The 26,280-nt window shown below is 45.0% G+C and overlaps 1 protein-coding gene across 2 annotated transcripts in view; it reads left to right on the forward strand.

Annotated features, from left to right (window-relative positions):
• Nucleotides 1-249: 249 nt before the first annotated feature.
• Nucleotides 250-26,280, forward strand: part of C11H1orf21 (chromosome 11 C1orf21 homolog) — a 124,954-nt gene continuing 98,923 nt past the window's right edge. Inside the window, exon 1 of one of the 2 annotated variants that reach the window (XM_037404513.1) lies at nt 250-476. The gene's annotated coding sequence lies outside the window, so the exon portion shown is untranslated. Of the gene's footprint in view, nt 477-1,402; nt 1,490-26,280 lie in introns of those variants that run through there. The other variant, XM_037404514.1, reaches the window with a different exon arrangement.

Consider the following 26,280-nt stretch of genomic DNA (forward strand, 5'->3'; position numbering starts at 1 on the left):
GGAAGGGCCGGGGCGGGGCCCGCGGCGGGCAGGGGACGCTGCTGCCGCGCAGGCCCCGGCCCCCGCCCAGGCCGGCCGGCGGGCGCCGCTCGGACCCTCACCCGGGAGGAGCGAGGCGGGGAGCGCCCCCCGCGCCCTCACAGCCCGGCGGGCGGACCGGGACCCGGCCCCGGCGGCGGGAGGGGCGGGCGGTGCGTGGCGGCTCCTCCTCCGCGGCCTCCCCCCGCCTCCCCGCCGTGACGGCCGGGCGCGCCCCCAGCTCCGCAACGCCCATTCCCCGCCTCGGCCCGCCCCGGCTCCCCGGAGAGGCCGCTCCGCGCCCGGCTGCCGTCGCCGCTGCCGCGCTCGCACGCTTACTTGGAGCCGCCCGGTCCTCCGCGCTTCCCCGTCCTTTCCAGCCCGGGCCCCGAGCCGCGCCCGGCGCCTGCCGGAGGCTCTCCGCGGCGGGAGAGCCGCTGCGAGCGGCGGCTCCTGAGGTGAGCGTCCCCCGGGGGCCGGCGGGGGGGGGGAGCAGCCGCGGGCGGGGGGCGAGGGGCGCCGCTTCCCTCGCGGAGGCCCGGGCCGGTGGCGGGCGGGCCGGGCGGCGCCCCAGCTCCGGGCCGGCGTCGGGGTCCGGGGAGGCCCCCGCGGGGCCGTGCCCGCCGCCGCGTCCCCCGGCCGCCGCGCAGCCGTTTTATTCCCTTATTTCTCCTCCGTATCCCGCCCCCCCTCTTCCCCCCCCCCCCTTCCTCCTCCGAGCCATGTTTTATTCATGACCCCGCGGGGCTTTGTACGGGGAGCGGGCGCCTGCCTCCGCAGTTCGCCAAGTGCTGCCAGCCCCGGGGGCTGCGGGGGAACGGCGGGGGCTCACGGCGGCGCAGCGGCCGCAGGGTGGGCAGGGTTCCCCATCCGGGCAGGCGGGCCGGGGGCTGAGCGGCAGCTGTTGGCTCCGGGGGGTGCTGCGCTGCCGCGGCGCAGGAGCGGAGTGAGGCAGGGGGGTCTCCTGCTGCAGTTCCCCCGCTCGGAGGAGGGACATGGCTTGCTGCGGCTCCGCCGGCCTTATGGAGAAGAAACAAGTCACTGCGAGGCTTTCTGTAGCAGGTTTTCTGTGTGTGTGTATATATATCTTCTCTTTCAAGGGTTCAGCAGCAAGCGAATTGCAACACCAAATGCCTGTAAGCCGGGCGGCACTTACACCATCACCGAGTTAACTGTAGATGTCAGACTGTGCTTGCACTGATGTGATGTCAGATTCGTAATAACGCGCAGAAATGGTGAATTCGGTGCAGGCTGAGCGTGATGGAGACGGCACAGACCCATCTGGCGTGGACAGGGTCGGTGGAGCCTCTTTCTTCCCTGGGGCGGGGCCTGCTGTGTAGGTAGTCCCCCGGTGCAGGCAGATCATAGGGGCACTGGGATAATTGTTATGGATTTGCAGGTGACTACGGACTCTGAGGAGCAGATATTTGTGCCTGGAGCAGAGATGCTTAGCTTGCTTTCCCCCACAAAGGTATTCCAGTGTGTGTTGGTTGGAGGGTCATTTGCTGATATGCCTGTCTTGTCTGTAACTTCCATGATGAGGCTGCCACCGTGGGTATCAGTCAAGGGGATGAATTTTGTTGTGTGCTGTAGAAAGCCAGCTGCGATCAATAGGCAGTTTCATATTAGCCCCCGGCTCTGCCTCTTGATTTCTCTTGGGCAGATCATGGACTGGTGAACTAAAACCGAGAGATGCCAAAACATATTCCTTGCCTTAATTCGTTTCCCATTTGCCTGCCCTTCACATTCCCCATGCCCTGGTTGGTTGGATTTCAATGGAAAAACTATGGTCCTGAGTCTGTTCAAAGAAATACGTGTGTTTTGGTTTTGCTTTTCTAACTTGCTGTTTGATAATAGCTGTAAGGCTACGTGTTTCTGAAGATCTCCTGTGTATGGGGGCTGGAGGTGTTTGCCCTTTGGTACAAGTGAAATGCGCCGATACTGCTTGATGTTGTTTAAACCTTATGTTATCTTGAGCATTGTATGATGAGGCAGCTTGATTTGTTTAAGACTTTGTGATGTAATACAGTACAGTAATAATTATAAATCTTCTCATTGTCTGAAGAATCTTTAAATACTACTCTGTCTCAGGGGGTACTTCATGGGGTTCTGTCTCCAAGAGGTGCAGTCATGGATGAGCAGTGTTTGATACTAATAATGTTCATTTTGGGCTGAGAGGGCAGGAGCTCTTTGGCACTGGTACTTTAAGTTGTAATTTATGGGTGTGACATCATGTGGTAGATAAGCTTTTATGGGATCTGCCATGTAAATGATGGCCTTTGTTTATATACGTGCAATTACTTGTTTTGAAAATCCATGCTGTATATTTTGCTTAATAGCTTGCGCTGGAGCTGTGAATAAGATCTAGCAGAATGTACTTTAATTGCGCAATATTGTTCAGCAGTTGAAAACGTTTCGCTTTATCTTGCGCTCACAGCCTGCACCAGGTGTGAAGTTACTACATTGCATCTGCACACTGCAGTGTGTCTTCCACAGTAGTTGGCTGTGAAAGCAGTGGCTGGGTGCTTTTATTTTCTTCTTTCTCCATGATCTCTTTCACTTTTTTAAGAGGTGGGGTGCTGAAGTGAGTGATTTCGACTAATCCATGCTGGAAAGAGCAGTTTGGTTATTTAAGGCTGCTGTAGTTTGTTATGCAATCAGATTAACAACGATCATTCAACTTTGGGTAAACAAATGATATATATATAACGTCGTGGATTAGGGCGAGTGTTTACATGGGAGAGGTGTGCTGCAGTTAGTGTACTGCAAATACTGGACAAAACCACAATGAGTGGACACAGTAACATAGTAAATAAGTGTTTGGTAAACTTCTTGGGATTATAATGGATTTAATATTGATTGTCTGTACTCCAGGAGCTTCTGTGGTGCATTAGGTGCTGCCCACATGCATGGGCAAACTTTCAGCTTCATTTAGTTGGCAGGTAAAGGCCTCTGCAAACATCTTTGTGTGCAGCCTGATCATGTCTGGGGTGCTGTGCAGGCGCTGTGCTGATTACAGTGCAGGTGTTGGGTCTAGAAAGATGACCAAGGCTCAACTGGAAGCTTTTTAAAATAATAAAAAAATACAATTCCAGACACATTTGCTGAAGCTGGCAGCCCCTCAACTGGTCCATTATTATTTGGCTATTTCTTCTTGTTGTCGTGGAAGCAGCATTGCCACAGGTAGAGATTTTTAAGGCTTGTCGCCCTGAATCTGCTGAGAAAGGAGGTGGTGACGTGCATGCTGCCCAGCAAAGGTCGGCGCAGGAGTAGGTGGTGTGGGCATTACTGGTGTATCCGAGGTGAGATCCCACCGAGAGAGATGAGAGCCGATACAGAAGGGGGGAGGTGGAGGCCTGGGGTGCGTGGGAAGGAGCTGGAGTGCAGGGAGGATCCTGGTAGGTGTTCAATGGCGCTACAACAGGGGCCTCTCTGTGTTTGTGCGCGCAGTGCCTCGCTGGGACCCAGTTCGCAGCTGCGGCGCAGGGATCTCGCATGGGCTCTGGTGCTGGAGAAGTGGACCTCGCTCTAAAAATACTGTAGCATGAAACATGCCCACCGTTAACTACGGTATGCAGTGGTGTCAAGTGTGCAGGGAAAGGAGGAATAACTGACTCCTGGCAGTCGGTTTTCCAGAGGCCTTCGTGTTGGTGTGGAACCTGAACCCTTCCAGCCTTCCTCTTGTTCAGGGAAAGATAAGGTACCCTCCTGGATGCTGCTTTTCTGTCCTTCAGCAGAACATGATGGAACAGGACTATGTTTTGGATACACATTCAAAAATACTCCAGTAGGTGGCTTTTTTTATTACTACTATTACTTATTTCCTTGCGGACTGTGTTTAATTCTATATAAGCAGGCATCTAATTGCAAAGGGATTTCACAGGCACTTGTAAATATATATCACTATGCTACTGGCTGATCTTTGTGCTGTATAACATATTTGTGCCTAAATGTACACAAGCACATTTTGGGTATACTGGAATCTAAAGAGGAACTTCGGGGAATTGGTAATACTGTTAAGGCTGTATTATTGTAGGACGTTCAGAGAGGAGGTGGTGTGGAATCTGATATGCAATCAGTAATTTTAAGACTATTTCTTTTACTGGTACTAGTCTCCTTCAGCTCTGATTTGTTAACCGGTTGGTATCTTGTCGTCTTCAATTTTATGAACTGAATAAGAGCAGTTATTCTTGGTCAGACTAGAGACCTGTCTAGCTCAGTATCTTTTCTGATAAGGCCACTTACATGTGGATAGGAAAACTGTAACTACAGCATTCTCTTCCTGGTAAAACCCTTCCAGCCATCATTACTCTAGGAAATCTTTGGGCTGGCAGTTCCATTGAGGCTGTTGTGTTTAATAGTTGCTGATGGATTGCCTTCTCTGAAAAATGTCTTATTTGTTTTGAAAAACGTCTTATTTGTTTTGAAAAACTTCATGGCATTACTGTTCACACCATCCTGTGTCGGTGAACGTCTGGTATAATTGTGCACTCTGCAAACAATTTTATTTTACTTGTTTTACAACTTGCCATTTGAAGTGCCTGCCCTGTGATTTTATCTCAGTTTTGGAAGAATATCTTCCTTTTCAGATTTTTCACACAGAAAAGTACTATATATGGGGATGTTAACAGGTCTTAGAATGTATAGAAGGGTAATTGCTGTAAATTTGCAGTAAGGTATGCTCCCAGCCCCATTTACAATCACCTTTTATAGATACGTACCATTACGGCTGTTGTGTTTAGGTGAATGCATGCAAAAAAAATGTTGAAATACAAGAAGTGATGTGATTCTGCAGCTGTACATCTTGTACATGGTTCACAGTAAGTCTTGATTCAGAGCAACTCTGGCATCAAAAGAGTTGCTGTATGCCAAGGATCCACTTCAGCAGTGTTGTCTGAAGTTCTTCCCAAAGTAAATCTTTGCAAGGTGTCTCATGCAACATTTTAGAGGATGTGGAAGATGTGGGGAACAGAATTTTAAAACCGTATTGAAGAGCTTGAAGTTAAGAGGTACAGATTCCAGTAAGTGCAGCATCATGCAGTAAAAACAATTACTAGGTCCTTGATTTGTTCTTTAGGTTAGCTTTCAACATGCCGTCCTGGACCACTTCAGGAACAGATGAGTGTTAAAAAGTCATGGTTTAAGTTCCACTTTTTCCTCTGTGTGGCAGAGAAGCAGGATCTTTTGACTGTGATTGACTTGCAGTATTTGCTTTTGTACCAGTGGACCAGGAGTCTGGGTTACAGTTTGTTGTCCTAGACTTTGGTACTAGTGGTAATGGTAGTTGTTTGGTGTATTAAAAGAAGGCATCCAAAGGTTGTTGATTTATTATTATGGCAGCTTCTGAAATCCTATTGATAAAAAATGGGTAAAATTTTCATGGTTGTAAAGCAAGCAGAAAACCTTTGTTTTGTCATTTCTACTGTTATTCCACCCGTAAGCCTGTAAACTTATGATTAAAGTGGGTGGAATTTCAGCTTACTGGTTTATGGGTGGGATAATAGTAGAGAGTGACCAGACAAACGTTTTCAGTTTGTTTTAAAAATAGAGGCACTTACATAATGATGCTATACACAACAACAGTACATGCATATGGATAAGATCTCTGCAACAGTGTGTTAATCCAAGAGCATCCTTTGCTAGCATGTCTGCCATCCCTTGGTTCAAAGGAAGGTAGTTATGGAGTGAAGAGATGCCAGTGCCAAGTGATTTAACTGGAGTATTGGTCCAGTCCTGAACAGCCTTTAGGCAGGGCTCTGGATTAGAGATCGGGAGAAATAGATTTTTAAACCATGATGAGCTCTTCATCTGTTATCCAAATGGGGGGAAGAACATGCATTCTCTTTTGTGGAGCACTGTCTTACCTGCCTGTGTTTTGAGTTGTTTGCAGAGATTCACCTCTTAATGTGTGGCATGCGCTTAGTGAAACTGAGGCCTCTTTTTGAGGGCGAAGTGCTGTGGCTAGTAAAAAAAATCCCAAACCAGTGAATGTGTCTGAAAGCATCAGGGTCTTCCCTCTTACTATGGAAATGGTCCCAGTTTGTTTTTCTTAGTAGGCTTTATTGCATATGTTTGGAAAAAGACAAAAAGCAAGTTCACTTGAAATACGTATTTAATAGGAAAAATTTTCCAGGATATATATATACAGGTGGGCATTTTCCCAAAAGTGTGTTAGGCATTGAGACCGTAACTATGTTGTTGCTAACCAAAATTCTAGCCCTGAACGTATCTATAAATACCATAGCCTCACCCCTTGGACTCAGTGAAACGATATATAGCTGGAATAATTTCATACATCAGGACATAAAAGGACCTTGGTGAGCTTGTGCTTTTATAATGAACAAGGAAAAGTTTATCCAAGTTGCCCAACAGAGGAGTTTATCCACACAAGGACAGCTCTTCATTCGGTGAGGGGGAGGGACTTACCTTTTAAACTTTTTTCCTTAGGATTTTTATCTCATCCCATCCCAAGATTTTATTAATAAAGGCAAAACAACTTCAATGTGATTATGTGTGTTTGGCAGACAGACTTCTGTGTTTTAGAGTCATGGCTAACTATAGATTTGTGGAGCCTGTGCAATTTAGGATATCGGGCAGGGAGATTGTTTTAGCAGGAAGGCACAGAGGAGCGAATGAATAGCTGTCTTCCCCTGTGTTACAGTGGCAGCAGCATTTTCTGTGAATTTTGCAGGTTTTGGTGTTGACTTGTGCTGATGTCGGTGTGCCATTCCTAGGGAAACGTGCTTGCTGAAGTTCACCTTTCTGTTTGGAGAATTCCTTTTGAATTGCTATTCAGTGAAGTTCTGAATATTGAATATTTGCACATCTCCACCAGAGAACAGTCTGAGGGAAGAATCAGCTGGTGAAACAAATCAAATGCTGCTGTCTTAAGGGCTGATAAGGGTCTGTAGGTCCATTTTAGCATCAGCTTTGAGGGGTGACTAAGATGTTTCTCTGTTCTGGCAATACCTAGTTTGGATCTCGCTGCTTAATTTTGTCTACAGGCCTGCTCATCTCAGCTGCAGCTTCTAGGGAGTGCAGCTGATGTGCAATAAATGTACTGACAAAATGTGCAGGAGTTTGGTCTTTTCTGGCAGATGGAATTACAAAGCACTCTGTCACTAGGAAGCTGCTTTCAGCAGCGGGCTGAAAGTAGGATGTTTAAAGATGTGGTTGGGGCTGCTGATCTTGGTCAGCCATGTGATGCTGAAGGATTGGGTACTGTTCTTTTTCTTCCAGTGCAGTTGTGCTTGTTACGTACGCACGGTAGCTGTGGTCTGGTGGATGCCCAGAGGCTCAGCTTTCTCTTCTGAGCCTTTATTTTTGCAGGAATCTGAAAGAGCAGAACTGAAGCTGCTGAATAAGCCAGACTGAATTCAAGGGAGCAGAGCTGGCGGCTCTTCCCTTCAACCAGCATGGAAATGCACGGAGGAGAAACTCGTATGGGTACTTCAGGGACTTGTTTTATTAGCGGGCGAAAGAAAAGCCAGCCAGGGTTTTCTAATACTGCCTCTTGTTATTTTTACCACTCAGAAGTTCTTACGGACAGAGTTGTTTTTTCTTATGATTTATGTTTTTAAATTACTACCTAGTTTTCAGGTGTGGGAGCCTATAATTTTAAGTGTCTGACCAGTGCTACTGAAATGAAAATCAGAACTTACCAATGAATAAGCTTCTGAGATAGTTTCTGTTGTTTTCCCTCTGTTTGGGGGAGGAAAAAAAATAGTAAGCTGGATCTGTTCTGCCTTTGTCATGTCAGATAAGGTATATCTTTGAGGTTAAAAAGTCTTGATGCTCATGGGAGAAGAGGGACCACTTCTTTCTTTTGTCTCAAATGTTGCAGTGGAGGATACTAATTAACCACCAAACAAATTGGGTTTGGGGGAGTTTGCCTTTCCTATCACAGTGAAAATGTTTTGTTTGGAAGAGCTGCACGAATTACACCCGCAGGCATTCATACAGAGATAAATCAGCGCCTGGCTGCCCAGAATTTTCCTGTTTCAGTCTGCAGAAATATGCTAGGAAAGCTTTTGAAACGGCACAGCCAGTCTGCACGTTCTGGAGCAGATTGTGTACCGGAGACCGCGGCACAGCCCTGAGCAAAGACGTCAGCAGCGAGGAGCGACTGTCATCCCCAACACAAGTAGACAGACTCCATCAGCGTGACAGACCGGCGACGCAACACTAATGGGCAGATCATGATGATTGTCAGCTTGGAATATAGGGTTTGTTTGTTGTTCTTCCCCCAACGACAGGAGCTGACTCTGAGGTGGATTTTCCTATAACTAGCATTCTGCATCTTTGATGTTTTGGCAAGAGTGAGGCTATTTCCTAAAATAAATAAATAAATAAATAATGGAATAAGAGGCCTCAGGCTTAGTAACAGCATTTAGGAGAATGACAAATGTTCAGCCTTGTGGAGCTACGTTTAGTTGTATGTTTATTTGGTGGATTTTTACAAGCACCAAGCACAATGGAAAGTTATGCACTTGACTCTTCACTGAGTCACAATGGGATTCAGGGGGCCTAATTTCATAAAGACTATGAAAATCCCAGACTTTGTGATATAATATTTGTTTGCCGTTACACCGCTGTGCTGATCTCTGAGCCTTTTCTCATCCACAGCAAATGCTTGGGTGCTGCAACAGAAATAGTTTAAAAGCCAATGATTTGAGGGAAAAGAGCTGGAGCTTCTTCGATGTCTGGGGACTGGATAAAGTAGGATTAATCTGGCATTAGGGTAGAAACTTGTGAGAGAAGCCCGGTCAAGTGACTGGCTGGGGCGAGGGAGGGTTCATGAAGTCAAAGTCGCTTCTTCTGCCAAAGCGGGATCAGGCTGACATCTTTGTGATGGGGGCTTTTGCCTGGGCACTCCCACAGGCTCTGGGTAGCTGTCACGTACTTCTTCCACAGTTGCTTGCCAGTCTGCAGGCTCACACCTTAAAAAAAAAACCTCTTGAACTGAACAGCTTGCCAGAAGGTCGTTAGAAATTTAATACTACAATTTAATGAGGTTTGTGAGTTACCTGTAACACAAATAACAGTGCTGACGACTGCTTTTCAATTATTACTTTTTGTACAGTGTGTTGTTGGCCATTAAGATGGGTTGTCTACATAAAGTGGTTCCATAAAATGCGAATTATTAGCTTCTATGTGGGTCAGAAAACATTGCATACTTGGTGTAACTCTTGTAGTTAAATAGACTCCTTTGTTAAGCAAATAACTTAAGCACTGGTTGCTCTTAGCAGTGTCAAAAACATACCTGAATTCTTGCTGAGTGTAAATAAAGCGTTTCAGCTTTGAATGATGACTGCAGGATTTGGCTTAAAAGCTATTTTTGGGCCATGGGCACAGCCCAAAGCCGGGGGATGTACGTGGCTCCACTCCTGGAATGGCGTCAGGATGGAGGATGACTCAGTCACCCCTGCAACTTCCTTGTTGCTCCAGAAAGGTAGTGATTTATTACAGGCCTATGTCAGCAGTAAATACCCGTCCACGCGGCGCCGATTCAGCCACTCTGAAAGTGGTAGTTAAGGATGTGCACCCTGTCTTTGCCTGCTCCATCCCTCTCAGCTCCCTTCCCACCCATCAGCTGCAGAGGGTGTAAACAAACACTTAGCCTTTCCTCCCCCATACTTTGACTGCCGGCCAGGAGGCCCATGTGAGGCTGAGAGCAGAGATCCTGTTCTCGCAGATAGAAGCACGGTGCATGCCAGCGTCAAGATTTGGATGGTGTTCCTGTCAAGTCAGGGAAGATTGGCTGTGGAATGCCTGCAGGGTTTGGTCTTCTGAGGGCAGTCAGGTTGAAGCAATAGCAAATGTGGCAGAATCAGCACATAGTGCTGTTGCTGCTGGGTGAAAAATTGGTCCAAACCCTTCCAGGCCCTGCCCTGGCCTTCCTTTGTAGGCAGAACAGGTTGGGCAGCAGCATGAGACCAGAGGAAACTACAGAGAAGAAGGTGAAGTTCACTGAGAACATTTGTTAAGCGCAACAGGTTGAGGACTCTTATTTTTCTGGGGTTTAAGCTGGCTTGCAATGCATGAGGAGGAATTTCTTTGCACCTGTTACAATTAATGAGAGTAAGGCAAGTAGTTGTGTTACTGCTGGCTTTCCCCTCCTGCCTGCCCTCTAAAAGAAACCCCAAGGTACAAAAAAATCACCACCCTCATTTTGAAATAAAACCCTTTATTTCACATGTAGGAATGATCCTACTGATGTCAAAGGATTGTGGAAAATAGCATCCTAATGGCAACACCTCCTCCCTTCTCTTCCACCCTGGTTTCCCAAGAGGTACTGCTATCATGGGAAAGCACATGAAGAACCCACTTGCTGTTTCTTGCCATCACAGCCCTTATCTTTTTAGTGGAGGGTAAATACCAGGATAACTGTTTTCCTGTATTTTTTTTGCCTTAAGTCAAATGCAGAAGAAACAGCTCTTTTCTGGGGTGTTTTTGCTTTGGTGTATGCTTTGAAAATGCATGTAACAGGCTGTTGTTGGCCATAGTCAGTGTCAGCCAGTTCCTGAGATGTGGTCTCTTGCAAGCAGGAGGTAGATGTTAATGCAGTCCTTGTGAGAGGCAGAGGTGGGATGGAAGATCCCAGGTGAATTACCTATGCCAAGGAAACTATCCCAAAAAAATCTGCTCTGGATTTTCTGAGCGTGTGAGATCAGCTCCACTTTTGATCTTGGCTGTGACTGAGTATTGGCAGGAATAAAAGCCACAGGTAACAATGGAGGTGGCCCTGAAGATTTCTTGGTTTTGCTTTGATGGTTGCTACCTGGTGAATCGGACGGTCCTGTTTACTGACAGATTCTCACAGTGAGTAAATTGGTGACCTGTGTGCCTTTTCAGGTGTTCAATTTCCCATTCCTCTCTTTCCTGCCTACGATTTTGCATTCTTTCTCTTTACCTGCTGCCAGCTCCTGTGACATCTCATGAACACGCCTGGATTGTATTTTGTGTTGAAAAGGTTTTATTGCTTTGAAAATACTGAGCATGGTTGAACGCGAAAAAAAAGAAAATAGCATGTGAGCTTCCCAGTCTGCTGCTTCTGTGCCAATAAAGTCGAATTCCCCGAGTTAGCCTTGATATCCGTGAAGTCTTTTCCAAGCGTGAGCTGAATTGAGCTGAGGTGCTGTCTGTGGCAATGCTGATCTGATCTCAGTGTTCAGGGAAACAAAACCAGTGTTGGAGGAGATGCAGGGACCTTTCTGTATCGTCAGACTGCAGGACTGGTTTTGTGTCTCTATTTGAATGTCAAAGAGGAGATGGAAAACAGAAGATGGGAGTGACTTTCACCCTTAAGGTAACGTATGCCTCTTGATGGTGGGGATTGCAAACTAGTTTACCAGTCTCTAGTTCATCGTTCCTACCTGGTCATTAGCTAGCGCGTCTGGTAGGTTTATGCATTCGATTAGTCACTGGAGGTGCTCTAGGACAAAGTTTAAAACTGATGGAAGTTACAGCAGTCTGTGGTGCTGTGTGTGTTGTTCTTACCTGGAAATTTAGGAGTACGCCCTTGGTGCTGTGTGCAGTTGTCTTTAGCAGTTCCCCTGGTTTTTATCCTGTTTGCTGCTTTGTTACAGGTCTATACCAGGAAGGCTTAGATGAAATGAGTGCCCAAAAGGGAAGTTTTAGGGAATATTGGGAAGAAGTATAAAGGAGAACAAGTGTGCACCAGAAAACCAGGTACAAAGCATGCATTGAGGAGGAAAAAACATACATGCTTCCAGGTGTTAATGGAATAGGAGAAAAATGGCATGGCAGAGTGAATAATGCAGCTGGGTGAGAGCTGGGAGACCACAGCTCTGTTTCCCAAGAGGCTGTGGAGCTGCTGTGGCTGGAGTTGCCCATTCAGACTCCTTGCAGTTGCGACGGTGTTTTTGTGGCACGCAGCATGGTACGACTCTGATCTTGTTCTGTGCCTTGTTATCAGAAGAATAAAAACAGGTCCCTTCTCTTGGCTTCGAATTTATCTTTTCAATTATTTAAATAGAGTGAAATCTGGATTATTTTTCTAAATCCTTTGATCAACTTGAACCTCAGTAGCTTAATTCTATTCTCGTAACAGGTTTGCTTTTCAAATACTATTTTTACATTCATAGTTACGAAGAAGAGTATTTCCTGTTGCTGTCTATGGCAAATACTAATGTTCTGAGTTCAGTCTTGGGACTGGGGTGTCCCTTGCTATTTCCTGATGGCTTTTGTAGCTGTTCTCCCCCTGCTTCTTCAGGGTGAAGAGAGTGCTGATTGATTGCAGGTTTATATTGCTAATAACTATAAACAAGCAATTCTGACTCATTGGTCATGGAAGATGGAAGTACAATCAAATATTGTGGCTATGTTAATTTGTTTACATATAGGGAAATTATGTAAATATCAGTGCAGATTATGTTTAGCCCCTGTGTGTGCTTGCATTCAGTACCCTGGGGCCAAAACTGTGTACTGCTGAAGTCATGGAGAATTTTACTCTTGAGCTTAGTGAGGCTAGGATTTAGCTTCTGAATGTTTAGAGGCACAGTGTTTTTTTAACACTGTTAAATGCCATAGAGGAAGGATTCTTGTGGCTTTACATTACCATTAAAGCCATAAACACAGATGTGTGAAAGGACAAAGTAAGCTGAAAACATGTCTTTCTGTCTTTCTGATTGCCCTCTTTAGAAGATGTACAGCTCCCCTGCACATCTGACTTTCAGTTGTCCCCCAACTTCAACTCCCCCCCTCCCCTCCCCCATCCCTTCCTACAGTTCCTACCTACCTTGTACAGCCTGAAGCTTGGGTTTGTGTGGACTAAAAATTAATATTGAAAAAGAAGTTCAGAGTAACGGTTGCCCACCACGATGCCCAGCAAAGGATGTACTGCAGGGGCTCTCAGCATTGCTGTGCAGGTGAGGTAGGCTAGCTCTTCATTTTGGAGAGAAGAGGTAGGAGAAGAGCCTTGACATGTTGTTTCTGGGTCATTGCTATCAAGAGCTGGTATCAATAAGCAGAGAAATGGTATGGAGAGCAGGAGTAGTGTGTCTGTTCCTAAACGTTGGAGGTGGTGAGGTAGAGGGCTGGAGATGAAACATGAAGAGCTAAACAGCTGATGGCACGAGGCTGGAAACGTGAGCAGGAGGAAAGGAGACATGAACTAATGAAACCAAAAGGCACTTGCTGTTGAAAAGGAAATTGTGCAAGGGCACACACGTACTTTGCTTTACTACCTCAAGGTGCATGGTAAAGGCGGTAGAAATGATCAAATCCTTCCTTCTCCTGTTCTTCATATGGTGTGTATTATGAATAAAAGCTTTCTGAGTCAGAGGCTCAGAGCCATTTTCTGTAGGCTGTGATGCAGGGTGCTGGGCTTTTCCTTTTAGAGGTAGCAATACAAGAAATGAGCCTGTCAAAATGAGGACAGAGCCTGCTCTCTGGCAGTGGGCTGTAACCAGGGGTGGTAGTGCCACATCCTAAAGCTGGGTCTTGGGCTGGTCACCCCTCATTGCCAGTGACACCCCAGGTTCTTGCGGGAGGCACCAAGCAGTGCCTGCTCTTTGTGCACCCTTCTCTTTTAATGTGTGAGATATAGTTGGGCTGGATTCACCAGCTGAATCATGCTGAGTGGTGTTGTTAGCAGTGGGCAAGGGGGAAGAGGAAAGAAAGGATTTGGTCTCCATTTAGTGGTTTTCTGCAACTCCGAAGTATTAAAGATAAGTCAAAAAGCTTCTAAGTATTCCAGTTGTGAAGTGCAGTGATTTTGCTTAGTGCGCTTCACTGATTCTTCCTGTCATCTTTTCCAGGTGGAAATGTTAATATTCCACTTAAGAACAGTATTTCTTCTGATACCTGGCTGCATCCATTGTTTGTTCCCTAAACCCTTCTTTCTAGCACATACTGCTTAGATAACTGGTGTTATGTCAAAATAGTCACCACTTGTGTTAGTTCGCTGCTTCTCAGCGGTGCTGGTTTGTATTTGAAATTGCAAGACAGGTAAATAGACAAGTGTGCAAAAGGCAAAACAAGAAAGAAAGAAATTGTATTGGATTAAAATCTATTTTACCATGGTACCTTAACTATAGTTAATCAGGAATATGTCTCTGGGGGAGAACTAAGGCTAAGGATGAAATTTTATGGATGACCCTTCACTTGTTGAACCTGGGATGGGGCTTGATGGAAGAAATCGTAGGCTTATCATGGCACTGACATAGTGTTAGGAACGAGGGGGCAGTGGCTGACCCTGCAAATACTGGCTGTGGGAGTACATCACTCTCATGATTTCAGTAGCTTTTACTGGTTAATGTACCTGCGTGGTGGGGTTGAGGCTTGTTTGTATTTCTGTTCTATGTCAGCACCCTTACTGTCTTGTGTCATGCAGCAGACCTACAAAACCCAAACCAGCATGAATTTCTGCAGAGTTTCGTGTTGCCACTTGTGTTGGCACATGGTGTATTTGACAGGAGAAGTACTGGCAGGACACCAAAGAACAGGAGCTGTCTTGTAGGCCAGCAGATGTAATGGAGGTAAGGCACTGTGCCTGCTTCGGTAGGGCTTCGTATCAAAGACCAATTGCTTTAGTGTTGGTTTTGAGTGGGCAACTTCATGTGTGTAGTATCTGCAGATTCCTAAGCAACATAAAGTTGCGTCATGGGTGTTTATCGGTTTAACATTTTAAATAGATTCTAAATATATAAAATGCTAAAAGCTTAAACTTAAACCTACACCTTTTAAAGAAGTTCCATGATTAACTTTACTTGTAAGTCAAAATGATTTTATTATGGCGTTTCCTGTCACCAGTGCTAACACCATTTCCCGTTTTGATTTCCTTTTCTTAAATTTCCCCTCACCACGTTACTGATTGTGTTATGCTAGCACAAGGAAACTCCGGATGAGATCAGGTGTTGTTCTGGGAAGCAGAGTCATGCCTTTTGTCAGGGAAGTTGACTTCCCAAAGCTCACAAGGTAGAGAGGAGCAACCAAGGGCAGGTGGGGAACAGGGAAATGGGCAGGAGAGCCAGATAGGAACCCTGTGCCGTGATGATTGTTCCATGTTGATTTGCTGTGTTGCGTTCAGTACAATTTTAGTTATACCTTGAAGAGGAAAAATTTGTCTCTGTGCTTGGGTTGGGATAGGAAAGAGCATTACGTGGTGACTTCACTCTTTACTTGGTGTGTATTCCTACACCCTTTCCCAGGTATCCACTTTTTATTTCTGTTGGGTGCAGGATGAAATGGGCCTTTAGTCTGACCTGATGTAGTTAAGAATAACTCTGCCTTGTCAGCTGATTTTTAAAGTCTTTTGTGGGCTTGTGGGGTCCGTGTAGACAGGAGGTTCCACTGCAGGCTTCTGGGAGAAGGAATACACTTTTAAGTTGTTTCCATATGTCCCCCACTGATCTTATTGGGTAACAGCACTTCCGGAAAGCAGAGAAATATAATGGAGGCTTGCTGTCAAATGTCGGGGAAAAAAAAAAGAAAAAAAAAAAAAAAAAAGCCCTATTGCTGCCACACATGGAAGAGCAGAGGGCTGGAAAAGTGGAGCCTTCTTTTGCTTGTGCTGTGCTACTTGTACTTTGGTTTCCTGTATGTGAAATGATATAAAAATGCAAGCCACCTCTATGTGGCACATGAGGATGAACAAGTAAAAGCTCAGTGAAACTCCAAAATATTTCCCCTGCAAAAAGGAGCAACTATTCTCTTGGGTTGCAGGAAGGGTTGCCTATCTTTCATTTCTTTTACAGTGTTTTCTCATCTTCCTGTCAGATGAGTGCTAAAAGAAATGCTGGTATTTTTACAGCCTCTGAGGAATGATGGATTATCATCTGTTAATGGACTGACTGTTTAATTGAAATAGTGAATTTTGAGTACTTTGTGAGTGCCTTTGCTCCTTGTGTGTTGTTACTCAGTGACTATGGTGTATGAGTGCTTGCTAGTGGGAAAACTCATTTTCATGTTTATACACTTAATGATTTGTTTTGATCAAAAAACTTACCTTTAGTCTCTTTTAAGCCAGTAGAAAAATTAACTTCCTCTTAAAGTCGTTATTTTTTTTTGAAGATTGCACTTTTCCCCCCAAAGTCTGCAAGTAGCAGTTTTCTTCGTTTCCTGCCTCCTTACCTATGCACAGCCAATCAGAATGCTATTTTTTAAAATCCAAATTTGATTTTTATAGTAAATTAACAATGTATTCTGTTCTCCATCAGATTCCTCCCTTAGCTGAGGTCAGCACATAGTGACAGAAGTGATTAGCCAGCAGCTCTTTAAGCACAGAGGGTTTGTAATGTCCAGCTACCTGAAACACCTCTGTTCTGTAAGATGAGTGAGAGTACTGCAACGTGTGACTACATGCCATCCTTCAAAGTCCCCTCCTCAGTTTTAATTACCCTAGACCTGGCTGAGGTTTGCTTTCAGTTTATATGACAAAAATCTATGTAGGATTGGCGGATTCAGTCACGCCTTTGTGCTGGGTGTGCAGTTGAACAAGTGTGAGTCTAGTGCGTGGTTAGAGCTCTGCGGTTTCGTTTCTGCATTTCTGTCAAACAAATTCACATCAGCATTTTTTATAAGTGAATGCTTCATAAGCCAAGTAGAATGTATTTTTATTCATTTGATGTGAACACAAGCAAAAATACAAAACAGAAGACAAATGCAAATGTGTAAGGAAATACCTGTAATAAAGATTTTCCTTAAGTGAATTCTGTTTTAAGTGAATGGAGAGCACAGATTATTTGCATGTGTGTATACACATGCATTTTTTCATCACAGAAACTACTGTGTGTCACTTAGTACTGATATGAAATGGTGTTTGGGTATCGAAGTCAGTGGTGGATGGCCATCTGCCATGTACTACTTGGATACGGGTTTGTGGCTGCAGACACCCATCTGCAGCTCTCGCCCATTTCTGCTGCTCACCCGTTACCACAGGACTGTGCAAAATCCTGTGGGTAAGATGACTTGCACAAAACATTGATTGCTGTGATACCCATTTCATTCTTAACGCTACTTAGTCACGGTATCCGCTGACGCAAAAGAAATTATATACTCTGTGCAGATGTGAAAGCAGTCATAATATAAATGCACACGCTTCTGAAAAGTAACTCTCATCAAAGGCACAGTTGTCAGTAGCATAAGGTATAGGTGATAAATGAAGGTGTATTTGTAACAATAATAATATTTATTGTAGATTTTAAATAAGTAGCAGTATGCGTGAGGATATAGTAGAGCAGATTGCAGCGCAGGCCGGCTACCCAAATAAGTATCCGGTGCCCCCTGATTTCTCCAGGATTAGTGTTGGTGACAGAGACACTACCTGTGATTCCAGGTTTGGTATCTTTTGCATGCCCTGAGTTAATTAGTGATTTATGTGCAAATTGAATTGGATCACAATGATTATTGTGGTGTCTGTGCTTAAGGAAGCATGTACGGGTATGTAAGATTTTGGGAGAAGCAGGTGTGTATAGCACAGATAGACCATGGCAGCGCTAAGCTCCAGGCTTAGTTTTGGTTTCTGCTGGCTCCTTTTGCTTTGCCTTGTGTGCCAAAGCCTCGCTTACCCTTAACTTTCACTCCCCCCCTGCGCCCCCCCCCCCCCCCCCGCCCCTTAAGATGTTAATTGGCCTTTAGCCAAAAGATGTTGCTGCTGAACCCTTTAGAAGTGAAAGCCAATCTAAACATTCAAGCACTTTCTCTGGGGTGATCTTCAGAAGCATGAAGCAGCCACAACAGCAAATCTGCTTGAGCATCTCCTGTGGTCTGGAGCTTTGGAAACCCAGCTTGGGTTGTATGTTTGGTGTCAGCAGTTGCCCTGCTCTCAGTGGCTTTCCTTTCTCCTTTGTCAGCTTTGGGAGGGAGCAGACTTGAAGCAGAAAGAGAAGTGGAGACTGAAATGAATATTTAATCACTTTGAGATTTCTTTCACTGACAAATAAAATCTCCGCTTGATTTCTGCAGGAGGAGCATTTGCCAGAGCCTTGCCAAATACTCCAAAAAAGGAGCTGGAGAATGTTAAACACAAACTCCACAGCATTTCGTGGGAGTTTATTCTGTTGTTTCACTAAGTGACTCATCTCCAGAAAGATCCATCCACTCCACTATGTATATGTGGGGGAAAAAAACCCACCCTGGCAAAGGTCTTTAAGCCATCTACAAAACAGTGTCCTGTTCAGTTACTTGTTAAAGCATCTGAGTATCTTAAGCACTTAAGCAGCTTTGAGAGTTATGCTGGTGAAAGATGTTTGCAGTCAAATCTTGTTCGCTTGCTGTTAAAACACATCCCGTATTTTGAAAAGAGTGTGGGACGAGAAAGAAATGGTAGGTATGGACAGGGGAAGAAGTGGTAGGTATGATTTGCTTTTTCTGGATGGACGGGATTGTTGTTTTTGAAACCTCAGGAGTTGTTAGGGCGTCACTTTTTCCTTTCTGTACATTACATCTTTGGCTAACTGACCTGAAAATTAAAGATCAGCATTTCAGTGCATTTGTGAAATGCTCTGCTTCCCGAGGCAGCTGTTCAGAAACCTGAGGGCTCCTGTTTCAGTTTTCCTCTTGCCCCTACTCATCATCCTCCGAAGGCAGCAGTGAGTACAAAAACAGGAAAGGGGAATGATAAAGTGTGGGAGTAAAGTGAGTGCTGAGTTAGCAATGCCAGAAGGAAACTGCTTTCTGACAGTAGCCTTGCTTCTGGTAAAAAATAAACCAGAGGGTGAACGTTACTTTAAATTCTTCTGAAAAAGGAATTCTCTCATAATTTTTTGTGACCTCTTTCTATGACTTTATAATGCAATAATGTAGAGAGAATGCCCATTGTATCGACTGGAAACTGGCACTAGTATTTTAGCAAACACCTACACAGTATATATGGACTAATTATCTAAAGGGCTTGTTAGCATATCATCTGCATGCAAAAGAAAGTGATGGTGATGGAGGCTTCTCAGAAATGAAGTGAAGGGCTCTGGCTCCTGTGTGTTGTGCTTCTGTATGTGAAAACTGCTGCTTTTTCCTTGTATCATTCCCTGGATGTACAGATTGATGGAGTGATAGATACTATCCCCCCCCCTAATATTCCCACATGGAATGGCTAGAAAAATAAACTGTATTATATGGCAAAAAGTAGCATGGGATGTGAAAGCCTGTTACCGCTTTACTGCCTTCCCAGAGCTGCAGAGCCTGTCCCAAGGGTTTGGTGGCAGGGCCTGTCTTGGTTCATCAGATCTTGCATGTGCTCTTTTCACGTAGGTGGTCAATGCAGATGCACTTTTGACTCTTCCATGTGGCACTAATGTTTCCCTCTTCAAGAGCAGCATAACGCCGAGAACAAGTGGTGTCCTTTGGCTCTCTGTCTTCAAAAGAGTCAACCTTTAAATCAAGAGCACCACAGTTTGAGTCCACTGTGAAGGTTGGGGGGGGGGCGGGGGGGAGAGCACCTTGCAAATGCCAAGAATAGTGTCAGCTTTGGCCAGGGATCTGAGGAAACTGAGAAAGGGCTACCATGTAATTTTGTTGCTGTTTTCTGTTTTCACATTTCAGCTGGGAAAAAAAACCACCTTGAGTGCAAAACTCCAAAACTTTTGGAAAAGGTTGTGTGAGTGAGAAGAACTGTACTATGGCAATTCCCTCCTGAAGGGAAACATCGCCCAGGGGTTCTGCTCCAGGCTTGCTCACTGTGACTTTGGTAGTTTTATGTGCTCATCTCCGAGTGAGGAAGAGCCGAATTACGTGATACAGGCACCTGTGTCTCTAAGTCTTCAAAACTCATGACGGAGTAACAAGCAGTGGGTTCCCAAGGGTAGTATGCAAGAAAGGAGGTTATTTAACCGTAAGACTTGGAAGTAAAGTCACTCAGCATAGGTCCCTTCTGTATTTTGGTGTTGGTCTGGTCCCATAAAGATCTGCACAGTGATACAGGCAGGGCGTGTTTTAGAAATGGCATGGTAGAAATTAGGGTAAAGTGTTGCATTTGACTGCATTTTGACCTGTATCAAAATAATATAATATGTCCTAAATAAACATTTTCTAACAGAAATAAATAAATAGTTTGGAATTATGGTAACTGTATCAGAAGCTATGAAATCATTTATTAGGAACAGTGTATCCTCTGAATTTGCAAAAAGAAGTTCTGCTTTTGCAAGAGAAAGCATTATTTACATGAAGATCAACATGATTTAATGGTTACCAACTGATTACAAGGGAGCTTGCTTTATTAAAATAGCTGCCAGTAAAAATGGAGAAGGTGATTTGGGTTGCCTCACTGAAAATTTACGTCACTTGAATTTAAATAAGCATATCCTACTTTGTGCAGAAACTGTGAGTAACAATTTGTGCTGTGTCCTTATCGGAGGTAAATTCAGTATTTTCCTATCCAGCCCCAGACATCTGTCTCTTGGCCAGGAGACTGAGATAGGATGCCTTTTCCTCTGAAATTGTGGATATGAAGAAAGCCTCCAAAGGTAGTCCTCTTCCCACAGTGGCTGGTAGAAGATGTGCTTTGGAAAAGGATTAAATTGTTATTCTTTGCTTTCCTTTTTCTTTTCGCTGTTTTTGAGCAGGTCTTTTTTTTTTTTTTTTTTTCTCTGTTTTGTTTGGGGGTTTTGTTGTTGTTGTTGTTTTGAGGGACTTTAAGATACTTTTCCCCCTATTTTATCTTAAGATTTGTCTGGTCAATGCTTTTATGAATTTCATAGAGCAACGTGAAACAGTGGTAGAGCAAAACCATCCATCAGTAAAAATACTTGATCTACAGAACAAGTTGTTTCTAAGAAAAGTTGAGTAGTGCTTGATTTGATTTTGTTTTGTTTTAGTTTGTTTTGGTTTGCTTTCTTGGCTTCCAAATCAGTGTTGAAAAATACCTGCCAGCTGTAATTATTTTACTGGAAGCTTAATTCAAGGTCTAATTTTACTGGAAGCCTGAAGGAGGGGAGGAGACCAGAGCTGGAGAATGGCATCTGATGTTGAATGATGGCGATGTCAGACATATTAAGACAAATGAACTTGCTGTGAATAAAATAAACACATAAGGCTGCTTTTGGCCCAGTGTGGCGAACAGACCTCACGGAAGTACTTGTAGCAAGCTGGGTTTTGCTGCTGGTCCAAAAGCCTTTGCTAGTGGTTTGGGTCATCTTTCACCAGAACCTCATGGCATGCATGTAAATTTGAGCCCTCGATTTAGTTGTGGTTGAAGTGTGTGTGTTTTTAAGTGCTTTGGCTGAAAAGAGCATCAGTGCTATTCTGATAAGGAGATGGAAAGTATTAAGTTGCTTTAAATACTGACTTCCCTTAGTGGGTTTCAGGTTTGCTGTTTCCCATTGTTGAACTCACTGTTGTGCTGGTATTTCTCCATCAGGGAACCTCCTGAAGCAATTCCAGCATTTCCAGATGGGTCTGCTAACACCTTCATTGTCCTAGTTTTCTCTTAAGAGGGAGAGAAAGGAAAGGGGGGGGGGGGGGGAGGAATTTTCAGTGAATCAACCCAAAGAACAGGCTGTGCGGGGAAGTATTTAATTTCTTCCACATTCTTGACTGACTTCCATGGTTGGAGCAGCACAGATGTGCAGGCACAAAGAGGTAGCTGCTTGTGAGATGGCTGAGTTACACCTGATGGCTTTGTGTCAAGGGAGAAACCTCAGTGATTTATCCTCACACCCGAGAGGGATGATTTGAGAGGAAGCATCTCTCATTCTTACAGTTTGAATTTTCTTGATGCAATTCTAGTCATCCTTCTGCACTTCTCCCTGTGTTCAGGGTGAGCTGCATTCATGTTGTGGGTCGCTTCACTGAGTGAAAGATCAAACCCCCAAACCTTTCGGTTAGCTTTCATCAACAATTTATGTAGCCTATGTGCCCTCTGGTTTTGTTATCCATCACAAAAGCACATGAGGAGTTTTAATTGCAGTGCTGATACGTGCAAAATATTTCTGAAGTTAGATGATAAAGGATTGATATTTCAGATGTGCTTTGTGTGAAGTATTTACAGAGCTGAAGTGTTGTGGCAGGAGCAGTTAACTTTGTGTTTTAATAGTTTAGGCAATCATGTTTGGGAGCAGTGCGGTGGGAAACTATTTTCATATTGTTCTCAGGGGAAAAAACAGCGATGCAGTGTGCACTGGGCAGGACAGTGATGGTTCTGGGCACAGCTCAGTTTTGTAGCTCACCATGAGAATGAAGACTGATGAATATGTTACATAAAATCATAGAATTGTTTAGGTTAGAAAAGACCTTTAAGATCACTGAATCCAACTGTTAACCTAACGCTACGATGTCCACCACTAACCCATGTCCCTAAGCGCCACATCTACAAGTCTTTCAAATACCTCCAGGGATGGTGACTCCATCACTTCCCTGGGCAGCTTGTTCCAAGGCTTGACAACCCTTTGGGTGAAGAAGTTTTTCTTAATATCCAATCTAAACCTCCCCTGGCACAACTTGAGGCCATTTCCTCTCGTCCTGTTGCTTGTTACTTGGGAGAAGAGAGTGACATCCACCTTTCTACAACCTCCTTTCAGGTAGTTGTAGAGAGCAATAAAGGGCCCCCATGAGCCTCCGCCTCTCCAGACTAAACAGCCGCGGTTCCCTCAGCCGCTCCTTGTAAGACTTGTGCTCCAGACCCTTCCCCAGCTCCGTTGCCCATCTCTGGACACGCTGCAGCACCTCTACATCCCTCCTGAAGTGAGGGGCCCAAAACCAAGCACAGGATTCGAGCTCTGGCCTCACCAGTGCCAAGTACAGGGGGACGATCACTGCCCTGGCCCTGCTGGCCACACTGTCTGATACAAGCCAGAGTGCTGTTGGCTGCCTTGGCCACCTGGGCACACTGCTGGCTCATGTTCAGCCGGCCGTCAACCAGCACCCCCAGGTCCTTTCCCACCGGGCAGCTTTCCAGCCGCTCTGCCCCCAGCCTGGAGCGTAACAACCCCAAGTGCAGGACCCGGCACTGAGCCGTGTTGAAGCTCACACAGCTGGCCTCAGCCCGTCAGCCCAGCCTGCCCAGGCCCCTCTGTGGAGCCCTCCTGCCCTCAGGCAGACCAACACTCCTGCCCAGCTTGGTGTTGTCTGCAGTCTTACCCGCTGCTGAGCCCTGGGGAATGCCACTTGTGACCGCCACCAGCTGGATGTAACTCCATTTACTACCGCTGTTTGGCCTTGGCCAGCCAGCCTGTTCTTTACCCAGTGAACTGTACACCCATCCAAGCCATGAGCAGCCAGTTTCTCCAGGAGAATGCTGTGGGAAACAACGTCAGAGGCTTTATTGCAGTCTCAGTAGACGACACCACAGCCTTTCCCTCATCCACTATGCAGGTCACCTTGTCATAGGAGATCAGGTTCATCAAGCAGGACCTGCCTCTCATAACCCCACGCTGGCTGGGCCTGATCCCCTGGTTGTCCTGTACGTGCTGTGCGATGGCGCTCAGGATGAGTGGGGGAAAGGGACTCTCTCCTCCCTCACCTGCTTTTTCTTCAGGGGAAAAAACCCCAAACCCACAGTTTTTCTCAATTTACCTATTGAAAGTAAACTTGAAAGGTGTTTAGAAACCACAGGATTTATCTGATTTGTCTGGTTAGGCAAATCAGCAGAATCTATTTGGGGAAGAAGCCAGAAATGATATCGCTGCCTTTCTTTTAAACTTAGGTAGATTCTTAAAATTAGAAGTTGCTGCAAGTCCCCTCCAGCATGTTTCATATAATTTGATATTTACGCACTGAAAGCCTGTCTAGACTCTTACCAGTTGTGTTTATTATATACAGTGTCAATCACTGCGTGTCTCTCCTTGTCAGTTTGTGTATGTAAGATTCATCCTGATCTGTCCGCAGCTCCCTTTTCCCCATAAAACTCTCCCCAAAAGGCTTTACCCCATTTTCCCCATAAAACTGCTTGTGCCGGGAGCCTGACAGTGTCCCGCGCACCCATCTCCTCTGTGAGCATGGTACCTTTTGCTGGTACTTCAGGCTTGCTGTGCAAACCTCAAGTGACTGGTTCTGCTTTTATAAAACCATCCTTCAAGCTGAGGATGATTCATTGCATTGAGGGGCTGAAGGCTGATCTATGCTAATCTGGAACCTGCTGCAATTATGTTTAGTTGTCTGTTTGCCTGTATGTAAAATGGGAACTGTGGTACTCTCCATCTTCTGAGCGGTACTCTCCATCTTCTGAAAACCAGTCCTGATGCCTGAAACAAGCAGCATTTTATAAGGACTGGGTGATAGTAGTCACAGTGTTTAGTTAAATGTTTTTTGAGATTTCTGGTGGGTTCAACAGAAGTAAAATTAGTTTGAATAGGAATTGCAAATTGTTTTCTGCTTGACTCTGTGCTAGTATTTGTACATCTGCTATTTTATGCTTCAGTGATAGGCTTTTTGTAGGAGACTGCTCTTGCTCCAAGTTTACCCAGTGTCCAGCACAGCGGGATTCCTTCCTGTGCTACTCCTATGTACTACAGATATTTAAGTAATAATGAAATTGCATGCATTGTGCTCTCTTCTCCTACACAAGCTGCTATAAACCTTTCAAGTCCTCCTTTCACCTGTCTTATCTGAAACCCTGTGAATTGTGCCTAGAATTCTTTTGTGCTTGTCAGAGCTCTCTGCTGCCTGTTTGGTAACAAGAAGCACTGTTTACTTAGGTACTGGTAAATCCTTCATATTAAACAGGAGCCCAAGCTGTTTTCTGTGTTCTGAGGACTTCAAGAAAACTTGAACAACAAACAGTTCTCCTTTTTTTTTTTTTCTATTTTTTTTTTTCCTAAACACCGAAATATTTACTTCTTGTCTTAATCTTGCGGAGGCATCCTTGACAGAGTATGTGTTTAAGAAAGAAGCAAATCTGAAATCGGTAGACAAGGGATTAGAAAGTCAAATCTCACTTTGGAAGGTAGATATATTTATTTTGTGTGTTCACGCTTGTTTACAATAGATGCAGCATTTGGGTTTTTGTCTCTCCGTTGCTGCTTCTGGAAGTACTTTGCATATTTAATTAACAGTTTCACATTTGAATTATTCCCCAACAAATTCTTGCTTCCCATTATCGGTCTCTTTTCTTCTGCTGTCATCTGAAACTCTTCCTTTCAAGTACAAGAATTAAGTAAACACTGGAGATCTTCTTTCTGTAGACATTTGTGAATGCAGCCTTCGCAGCTTTAAAAGGCTGAACAACTGCGCACAGTTCTCAGTCGCTTTCTTAATAATTGTATGTTAGTCCTTCTGGGACTGAGCACTGCGAAACATAGCGTGTTGTCCTGCACATCTGTGTAGAGGCTTGTGAAGGAGTTTGTTTAATTTCAGATATCATTGACCTGCCTGGCAGTGCTTTTCAGATTGCCATCTGTAGTATTGAAATGAAATCTCTTCTTGCCAGTGCATTTGATTATATAAGATGCTGGTTTTCATGAGTGGTTGAAAGTAAAGGCTGATAGTGACAACTATATATATACACACATACTCTTTTTCTTTGGGGGTTTTTTTTTTTGGTTTTTTTTTTTTTTTTTTAGGGAAGTATCTTCCTTCCTTATGAACAAAAGGAACAAGTGCAAGGTCTTACACGTGGGTCAGGGCAATCCCAAGCACAAATATAGCTTGGGTGGAGAATGGACTGACAGCAGCCCTGGAGAGAAGGGCTTGGGGGTATTGGTAGATGAGAAGAGAGACCCAACAATGTGTGTTTGCACCCAGAAAGCCAACCTGCCGTGGGCTGCATGAAAAGCAGTGTGGCCAGCAGTTCAAGGGAGGTGATTCTCCCCCTCTACTCCACCCTTAGGAGACCTCACCAGCAGTGCTGCGTCCAGCTGTGGGGCCCCCAGCACAGGAAGGACATGGAACTGTTGGAGCGAGTTCTGAGGAGGCCATGAAGATGCTCAGAGGGCTGGAGCCCCTCTGCTACAGAGGCAGGCTGAGACAGCTGGGGTTGCTCAGCCTGGAAGAGAGAAGGCTCTTGGGGGGACCTTATAGTGGCCTGCCAGTGCCTAAAGGGGCCGGCAGGAAAGCTGGAGAGGGACTTTTTACACGGGCATGTAGTGTTAGGGCAGGGAGCAATGGTTTTAAGCTGAAAGACAGTAGATTAGTTATTGGGAAGAAATTCTTTACTGTGAGAGTGGTGAGGCACTGGAAGAGGTTGCCCAGAGAAGTTCCTGGAAGTGCTCAAGGCCAGGTTGGATGGGGCAGCCTGGTCTAGTGGGAGGTGTCCCTGCCCATGGCAGGGGGGGGTTGGAACTAGATGGTCTTTAAGGTCCCTTCCAACCCAAACCATTCTATGATTCATTATTCAAAATGCATGCACACAAAAAGGCAAGACTTTATTTG

This window comes from Falco rusticolus, chromosome 11 (assembly GCF_015220075.1).
Source record: "Falco rusticolus isolate bFalRus1 chromosome 11, bFalRus1.pri, whole genome shotgun sequence".
NCBI classification, from domain to species: domain Eukaryota; kingdom Metazoa; phylum Chordata; class Aves; order Falconiformes; family Falconidae; genus Falco; species Falco rusticolus.